The following is an 8,712-nucleotide window of genomic DNA, read 5'->3' as shown; positions in this document are numbered from 1 at the left end:
CTTTCCTTTCCTTTCCTTTCCTTTCCTTTCCTTTCCTTTCCTTTCCTCTCCTTTCCTTTCCTTTCCTTTCCAACCTGATCACAACGGTTTGAGCTCACCATGAGAGGAGGTAACAAAATTCAAACAGGTGGGCCAGGAGAAGGCTGCACAGGCACAGCGCTGTGGCTTCTACAGCGCAGGGGACACCTGGGGCTGGTACCCCAGAAAGTAACAGTGGCGTGCTGGAGGAGCAGCAGAAACTCAAGATTTGGAGAATGTGCCTGAGTGCCCATGGATGTGAAGATCAGAGCCCAAGAACAAGAAAGCCACGGTTCTGCTGTGCATCTCAGCCTCCAGGCGGTGACCAGGGCAAAGATCTGCTGAAAGCACTGCTTTCTTCCAGCACAAGCAAGTGGTTTATTCTTGCCTATCAATAAATAAATAAATAAATAAACACTATTTTTGATTTTAAGAGAGTTCTTTTCATGGAGATTGATTTTCATCCAAAACTGGTTTCCCAGTTATACGAGACTTCATCAAACAAATCCCGAACAAATCCTCTTTCACAGGAAAATTGTGATTTAATGTAGGCAAAGTGATGAAACATCTGAAAGCAGAGGGGTTCATGTCAACCCTCTGCTCAACCCATTGCAGGCAGGAACCTGGCTGAAGGAAAACCTCCAGGCCTTCTAAGGAGCAGGCCCCCCAGGTGGGGATGTCTGTCCTGGAGTGGCATCATCCATGTGTCTGCTCTATCCCTCTCCTCCCCTCCCAGCGCCCTGCTGAGACCAGATTCATGCTGACAAGGGTAGATTGGGTTAGCATTCAGGCACCTTTCATGGCCATAGAAGGTGGGTGCTTAAATCAAATGAAGATGAATATATCTGCTGACATATAATTGTTTTCTTTAGTAATTGCACTCAGGCCTCTTTATGTCTGATCATTAATGCTGGGTGAGGATTGTTTGTGAAATGTCTTATTGTTTCTGATGAACCCTATGAAAAGTGACATTCTTGATTATTTTGCCATGCAGCGGATTACACCGGGTTTTACCGCTAAGCAGTATTGATGGACCTTGCGCTGTCTTTTACCGTTTAGCTGCTACCAATAAATCAGAACTGGGTTTGTCCTCCACGTGCTGAATCCTTTATTGTGCCCAAGATGAGAAACGGGAGCCTTTGGTGCAGCAGCTTCCTGGGGCGTTTTCCTGCAGCGGCTGGTGAGAGGAGTGGGGCAGGGGCTGGACCTCGGTGCTGCCCCAGCATGGGGCTAAGGAGGGGGTCCTGAGCCCCCTTCTGGTGGGGGAGGACAGGTCTGGTGGCTGGGGACAGCGGGTGGCCTTGCCTCGCAAGTGACTGTCCTGCGGGGGACAGTGACACACTGGCGTGTGCTCCTCATACCCCCAGGGCCTCCAGGAGCAGGTAAGCGATCAGACAGGGAGAGCGAGAAGAAACATGCACGCACTCCTCTCCCTCCCTCCCAGCCTAACTGAGCTAATTAATTTAACGAAGACACAGCGCACCGTAATTTGCTTAATTCAGTCGGAAGATCCGCAGCAGCAGAAAGCCCTGCTGGTAAGGGCTGTGGTCCTGCCAGGGGCTCAGCGCCCTTGGGCAGCTGCACAGCCCCCGGGGGTCCCACTGGGAGCATCAGTGCCCATCGAGCATCAGCACCGCACCGTGCCTGGTCCATGTGCAGATACAGATAAAAACATTTAATATTCCTCGTGGCAGAGGCTGCAATTTCTAACCTGAATGAAGTCACTTGAAACTGAGCCTCTGATTGTCAAGAGCAGTTAAACTCTCATCTGCTGGCGCTTGTTTATTCCCTGCGCTAGGGTCCCTTTCCTGTTGTGATTAGAAAGCTCCTGGCAGAAGGGGTTTTGCACAGATCCCCCTCTTCCAGAGGCTGCCTTCCTGCCTTTCTTCCCTTTCTCTCTCTCTTAATGAAAATGTTACGTGCTCGTCAAAAAAAGTGTTTCTGGCTATGGATGAAGATACAGAAACTGCCATAATAGGAGACCGAAGTGAGTAGGCAACCGCACGCTGATTAGAGACCATTAAAATCCCTTCTGCGACCAGCACCGGTGTAGGAAAACAAGAGGGACTTCTATGCTGAAATGGATTGCAAAATAAAAATTACATCTAGCTGAGGTCATTTCTTGCATGATGTATCTTGGGAAAAGAGGGGTTTCTCTTCTTTCCCTGAGATATTCAGAAATTCAAAATAAAAGCTTTTAGTTTAGGGGAGCGTCGAGGCAGAACAGCACAGACAGAACCTGAGAGCAGTGTTAATTTTGCCTTGATTTTTTCTTTCTGTCTGACAATCTTTAGGAAAAAAATATCTTGACATTTTTGTTTCCTTATTTGCTTGTCTTCTCGATATGTCAGGAAGCAGACAAGATTATAACACAATCCCTGCTTTCAGCAAAAGACATACATTTGCCATCCAAACAGGTTGGTTTTTCCCTTTTAATGTAAGCTATCACGTTTGCCCAAGTTATTACTGTAGATGTAGCAAGCCACATCTATTTTAATCAGCTTGTTTATGAGTATCCTTACATTTCCAAATTGCACGGGAGCTCTCTTGCTAAACATCCCTTTCTTTTTCAGGTAAGATAATTTCTAGGACAAAATGTCAGAAAGCTCAACACATCCCTTCAATTACTGCCGTACAGATTTTCTCTGAGCTTCTGGACAATAAGTAGCTTTCAGGGAAGCATTAAGTAGATTTGCCCTCAAGGGTTTGCATTTCAGTAGAGTGACAGTTATTTTTGTAAATACACACACACACAAAAAGGAAGAATAGAAAAGAAGGGAAAAAAAATAAAAATATATATATAAAAAAAAAAAACATACATAACGCCTTCCCCCATCCCCAGTAAAATAGACAGACATGGGCTAGACAACTGCTTATTATCTAAGAAACTTGAATCAGATAGGAAAACCAGAGTTTCTAATGTCTTCAAATGTCACAGCATTATGATTTATACCAGTACACAGTGTACCATGCTTCATTATAGAGAAGAAAAAAAAAATTGAATTACAGCTAATGTCTTCCCCCTTTTTTCGGAAGGCTTCGCTACTAGTCTGAGGATATAAAATACATCATTAGTTGTTTTTAAGCATGTCTCTAATGATGAACAAAATAATGGGGCATGAAACCCAGACTTAACAAAACAAAAATACAAAACACAGCATTTTACAGACTTTACGTAAACATAATGTGACAATGCACTTCCTTTCATTCTCTGCTATGACAGTTAATTCCAGACCAGGAAAACTGTCAAAAATGTTTAGTTCTGCTTGGGTTGAGTTAATTACAGGCCCTGGGGCTGTGTTGACTTTCTCCTGCTAATGGCACTGTGCTACAGGTAAAAATCCATTTGCAAGAATGTTTTCAGAGCTACAGATCTAATTTACTGAATATCAAATATTTATGCCATTGCAATTAAAGTGACAATGTTCCACCCCTCTTCACCATGCAAGCTTGGGCTTTTTAATAGAATTTATTATACAGTAAACATTTGGTAAAAAGTTTTGCTCGAGCTTATAATGTGAAAGCTTTGAATATTTTATTGATTTTATTTCTTTTGCACTCAATTCCTATCAACACTGGAACGTTATGAACTTCTGCAGCACGTAAAAGACCATTTTTTACTGTCAGAGCCCTGCAAGCATGCATGGAAAGGCTGGGGCTGGAGGATGGAGGCTTCGTTATCGCTGTCGTTTTTGCAGAGAGGAAGAGAAGGAACTGAGGAGGGACAAAGTGTTGGGACCAGTCTTCTAAGGCTGGGAAAGCACAAGGAATGCCATTTCTGCATTGACACGGGGGATGGGTAGGACCCTTGGGGACCTGCGCTGGTGGCACTGGATGCCCACAGTCACCCAGGGACCCGCTCCTGGAGCCCCGAGGTTTTAACGAGCACCTCGGGAGCCTGTGAGGATAATGAGGCCTTTGGTGACAAACAGGAGAGTGGAGGGAGGGGAGAGGATTCTCCTTTGCTGTTTTGTTTTGCTTTTTTTATTTCACAGCAGAGATAACGTTGCAAATTCTGCGCTTGGGGCACTTTGTGCAGCTCCTCTGGATTTACCAAGCTCTCCCCACTCCCACCAGGAGAGCATCTGCCCACTGTTTGGCTCTATAAATCTGGTAGGTAACTGTTATTTTTTTTGTGTGACTTGTCAGCCATGAATTCGTGTCAGCCCCTTTTGACCCTATTGATATCACCGGCCTTCATGCGGCAGGCAGCTCCAAAACCTCACTGTTTGCTGTGAGAAGCTGTGTTTTCTCTTGTTTTAACACTAAGCTCCCACCTGCTTTATCAAATTCGCCTTGCACCACTCTGCTCCTTCTCTCTCTCTGCACTGCTCCTTTAGCCAATTTACTTCATTTTTACATAATTCTCTTTCCAAAGCTGAGCACCCATGTAGCATGGTGGCTTCCAGCACGCCAAGCCTGACGGAGCTGTGGTCACCCATACAGGAGGGATGTGCCACAGGTACAGGGTGAGTGCAGACCAAAATCAGCCCAGCACGGCTCCTCGCAGGTTATAGGGCTGCCTGCCCTAGGACACAGTTTCTATCGCGCCCCAAAGGGCAGTCTCTTCCTTTGGACCCAATGAGGCACTGGCATGGCCGCTGTGTGGGTAGCTGACATTTCCCACTGTCGCTGCCTGGCCTAAATTTGCAGCTTTGCTCAGCCCACTTCTTGTTTCCTCACCACCGTTGTCACCATAGTACAGTCCTGCAGCACATTTTTATTGCTAGGGCTCAGGTTTTCCACCCACAGGGATTCCCTGGGGCTACTCTTTTTCCCCTAGTGTTTTAATGAATGTTTTATACATGCCATCCTCCCACCTACCCTGCTTCCCTGCTGTGTCATTCCCGTAATGGTGGTAACACAGCGTGACCACATTTCGTGGGTGTCCTCCCTCAACCAGGGCTCCTCGGTGCCCATTCAAGGGGATTCCAAGCAGGCTGGGCACCCATTTTAGCTGCAGACCTCGGATGCTGGTGCAGGAGCTCGTGGAGCTCTTGCTATGGCTCTGCTGCTTCGTGTGGAAGTTGCTGGTCAGCTGCACCGCAGGCAGCCTCATTTCCCACCTTCATTTATTGCAATTGTGCTGCTCGTGTCCCTGTTGGTCCTTTTGGAGATACATTGAGCTGCAACCAACAAACAGAACACATCGGCTCCTCCACATCTAGTCCCTAGCCCAAATATGCCCCAGGACCGTGCATCCATGACCCATCACCCTGGCTCTGCGGTGACCAAGGTGCAGCCCACCCCTCCTGCCCTGACTCCTCCATTCCCACCTCTGCCAAATCCCTCCTCTGAGCACCTTCACCTCACCTCCACACCAAGCCTCCTGCCTCCTGCCTTGCTCTCAGGCCTCATGTGGCATCACGGTGTCGCTGAGGGTGCTGCTGAAGTGGTCCTGGAAGTCAAGCCCCTGCCCAGCACCCTGAGGACAGCTTTATTCTAGCCAACATCCCTGCTGAGGAGGGCAAGGAGTGAATGAAGCCAGGAAGATGTGAGAGGAGTTGTGCTTGGGGCAAGCCAGGCATGGTGGGACCCCGGGAAGGGGATGGGCGCAGGGCTGGAAGGAGCTGAGACAGAAGCCTTGCAGGGCAGTGAAAAACGTGGAAAATTGCTCCAAATTAAAGGGTCTGAAGGTGTTTTGGTGGTTGGCAGTTCAAAGTTGTTGTGGATGCTGCTTCAAACACAGGCTGCTCAGGTGTAATGCTCAGCAGGTATTTGTACCTCACCCATCACCTCGCATCCCCACCAGAGGCAGAGGGCAGCACAGCCTCTGGGGAGAAGCAGGGGAAGGAAGGTCATGAGGATCCCATCCTGGAAAACGTCCTCCTCATGGAGCCAAGCTCCAATGGATCTCAACCTGCTCCTGTAGACTTCGTGTTACTCATCAGTGTCACAACCTGCTCACTGCCACCCTACTGAGGAAGATGTCAACGTGGGATAGTCTGTCCCTCATGTCCAGGCTTGGAGGTGACTCAGGTAAAACCTGGGGAGAAGAAAATCTCACCTAATAATTACTGGGCCCCACGAAGCCTCTGTCAGCCTGCAGCCAGGTAGCCAGAGGTCAGGACATTTCTGTCTCTAGTAATACCATTGGGTAGCTGCAGGATGGTGCTAACCCCAGGACATCTCAGCCATTTTCTCCACCACCAAAAAAAAAAAAAAAAAAAAAAAAAAACAGCCCTGGGAAGCTGCTGAACCACCTGGTGCTGGCCACCACGTCACTGGAGGAGCAGAGGAAACAGCATTCATTCCTAAAGCCAAGTGCTGATGTAGAAATCACAAGAAGTGTCAGCAGTGATGCTTTTCCCTGTGGGCAGCCACCATACAGTTGTTAAAGATATTTGCAGGAAAGTGCGCCCAGAGCATGAGACAGGGATGTCCTTTCCCAGCCTGACCATGGGTTTGGGCGGAGGAGAGGGTGCATAGGGTCTGCAGGGAAGGGGGTGGCAGTCTGGGAGCTGGGGAGGACTCCCAGGCCTGGAGCCTGCTGGAGCAGTGAGCACTGCCAGCAGATTTCCAAGATTTCTGGGCTTTAGTCCCAGCTTGGTCGTTCCCATGGTGGTCCTCCTGCTTGGGGAGAAAAGCTTGGAATGGGCCTTATGGAGACACCAGGTCCCTGAAAGAAGGACTGGCTGATAAAGCAGCACTAAACACTCGCCTACCTCTTGGTGTCCAAGCTTGCAGCAGAATGACCAGAGCCTCTTCAGGAGGCTGCCCTACCTTGCGTCTGTGCCTGAGCAGCTCGTGTCCTGCCTTCATCGCAGCCATGTTTTCATCAAAGTTTAATGTGTCTCCTCTCTCCCTGGAAGTGAGCCAGCTCCTGGTGTCCTGCACGGAACAAAAGCAAGGTGCATGGCCAGATCCAGCCCTGCCTTCTGCCTGGGACTGAGCTGGATGGCTGTGATGAAAGACCAGGGGTTAAATCCTGCCCGCCGGTGAGGAGGGATGTCCTGAGGAGGCACCGCACCGCTGCTTAAATAACCAGGGCCAAGGCCCGGGGGAGCTTCTCCGAGGTCTTGCCGTGCTTTAGGAAGCAGGCGGACTTAATGAAATCTTTCGTTTGTCGGTAAATGCCACTGTATGAAGTGTAATTAATGGATTTCCTAGAGCTGGATGTAGCCCAAACTGAAATATAAGCACCCAGGGAGCTGGCTGGGAGCAGCGTCCTCTGCACCGCTTCATTACAGGGTCACTGCCAGAGCGGTGGGAGCTTTGCTGAGCCTCCCGCTGGGGAGGCACCTTGCCAGCTCCAAGACTTCCCCCAGCGACGCCGTGGTTTCTGCGGCCGGAGGCAGGGAGCAGAGCATGCGGTGCAGGGGTTCGGGGCTGTGCAGCGCTGCCAGGCTGCGGGCAGAGCCCCGCGGTGGGGCTGGTGGTGTGCGGGGCGGCCGGGATGTCTCGGTCCGGACATGGGGACCCCAGCGTGCTGTCAGCTCTGACACTCAGGGACATTCGGGTGTTCTCCATGCCTGACAGGTTTTCCGTCTGGTCCTTCATGGGGTCTGGTCTCACCTGTGGGCGGTGGAAGGGCGTTGAGGATTTCCTCCCCTTCTGTCAGGCTTTCAGCAGGGAGAGCCGTCTTCTCAGCGCTGCAGGTCTCCCACAGCAACTTTTTGCTGCCTGCTTTCTCTTTTCGCAGTGCCCCAGCACCTCACCTCGGCAGCCTCCATCTGTTTGAAGGGTGGCCTTGAGAAGAGCTCACCCTTCTCTGGATAAGGGTGTCACCCCGCACAGCCCCGCTTCTCTGCTTGGGGAACCGAGCATCAGTAACTCCCATCCCCGTAGAGATGGAGCCCCAGTTACTCTACTACAAAAATCCTAAATGATGGCCAGCAAATGGCCAGAAGTGGGCAAGAGACAAAGACAGACCCAGGCTCAAGTCTCCGTAACCTGCTGCATCCCCAGATGAGGACGTGCCGCCTCCGCAGCACACTTCAAAAGACCCAAAGCCCATTATGAGGAACAATCAGCAGCAGATTTTAATAGATGCATTTTGCACTCAGCTGTCACCATCTGCGTTTCCCCATTAGAAATGCAGGATGAATGAGCTCCACTGCCACAGCTGCGAGGCTCTGGGAGGGACGGCAGCTCGCAGCCATCCCGGGGAGGATGTTCCCAGGCTCGGGGCATCGTCCTGTGTCCCCTGCTTCCCTTGGCCAAGGCGTGGGGACGGCACCTGCAGCGGGCTGGGGGACAGCCTGGGCAGGGACACCTCAACTGGAGAGGAGGCAAAGGGTGAAGGGAGTGCCCAGGCTGTGGACGGGGCCATCGGACAAGCAGCCCCAAAACAGCCCCAAAGCTTGGCCAGGGGAAGAAGGTGACGTGGGTTGGAGATGCCCAGCCACAAGCAGAGCCAGGGGAGCTGGAGGAATCCGGCAGGAAGTGGGAGCCCACAAGCCAGTGGGATAATTACTTTTTTAATCAAGTCTTTTCAAAACATCTAATTTTATTACTTTATTCTTCCATTTCAATAGCAGAACGATTAAGATGGAATCTTAAAGGAATTCTTCACAACAGTAATAATGTCTCTTATCGCAAGAGGCAGTCTCTGTCTGCTCTGTCCTGCAAATTCACAGCATTTGAATATTAAATATATTCAATATATCAAAAAACTCCATTTCATTCCAAAAAAAAAGGGAGGGGGAAAGAAAGAAAGAAAGAAAGAAAGAAAGAAAGAAAGAAAGAAAGAAA

General features: G+C 49.8%; 1 long non-coding RNA gene across 1 annotated transcript; it reads left to right on the top strand.

Moving 5' to 3' along the window:
- Nucleotides 1–4,044: 4,044 nt before the first annotated feature.
- Nucleotides 4,045–8,629, top strand: LOC118176860. Its single transcript, XR_004755559.1, has 3 exons — nucleotides 4,045–4,131; nucleotides 4,397–4,487; nucleotides 7,661–8,629. It is a non-coding gene; the product is annotated as an uncharacterized LOC118176860 (long non-coding RNA).
- The last annotated feature ends 83 nt before the right edge of the window (nucleotides 8,630–8,712 follow it).

The sequence above is a fragment of the Oxyura jamaicensis genome, chromosome 20 (genome assembly GCF_011077185.1).
Source record: "Oxyura jamaicensis isolate SHBP4307 breed ruddy duck chromosome 20, BPBGC_Ojam_1.0, whole genome shotgun sequence".
In the NCBI taxonomy this organism is placed as follows: domain Eukaryota; kingdom Metazoa; phylum Chordata; class Aves; order Anseriformes; family Anatidae; genus Oxyura; species Oxyura jamaicensis.
Note: the sequence above shows the minus strand (reverse complement) of the source record. Positions and strands in the feature narration are given on the sequence as shown.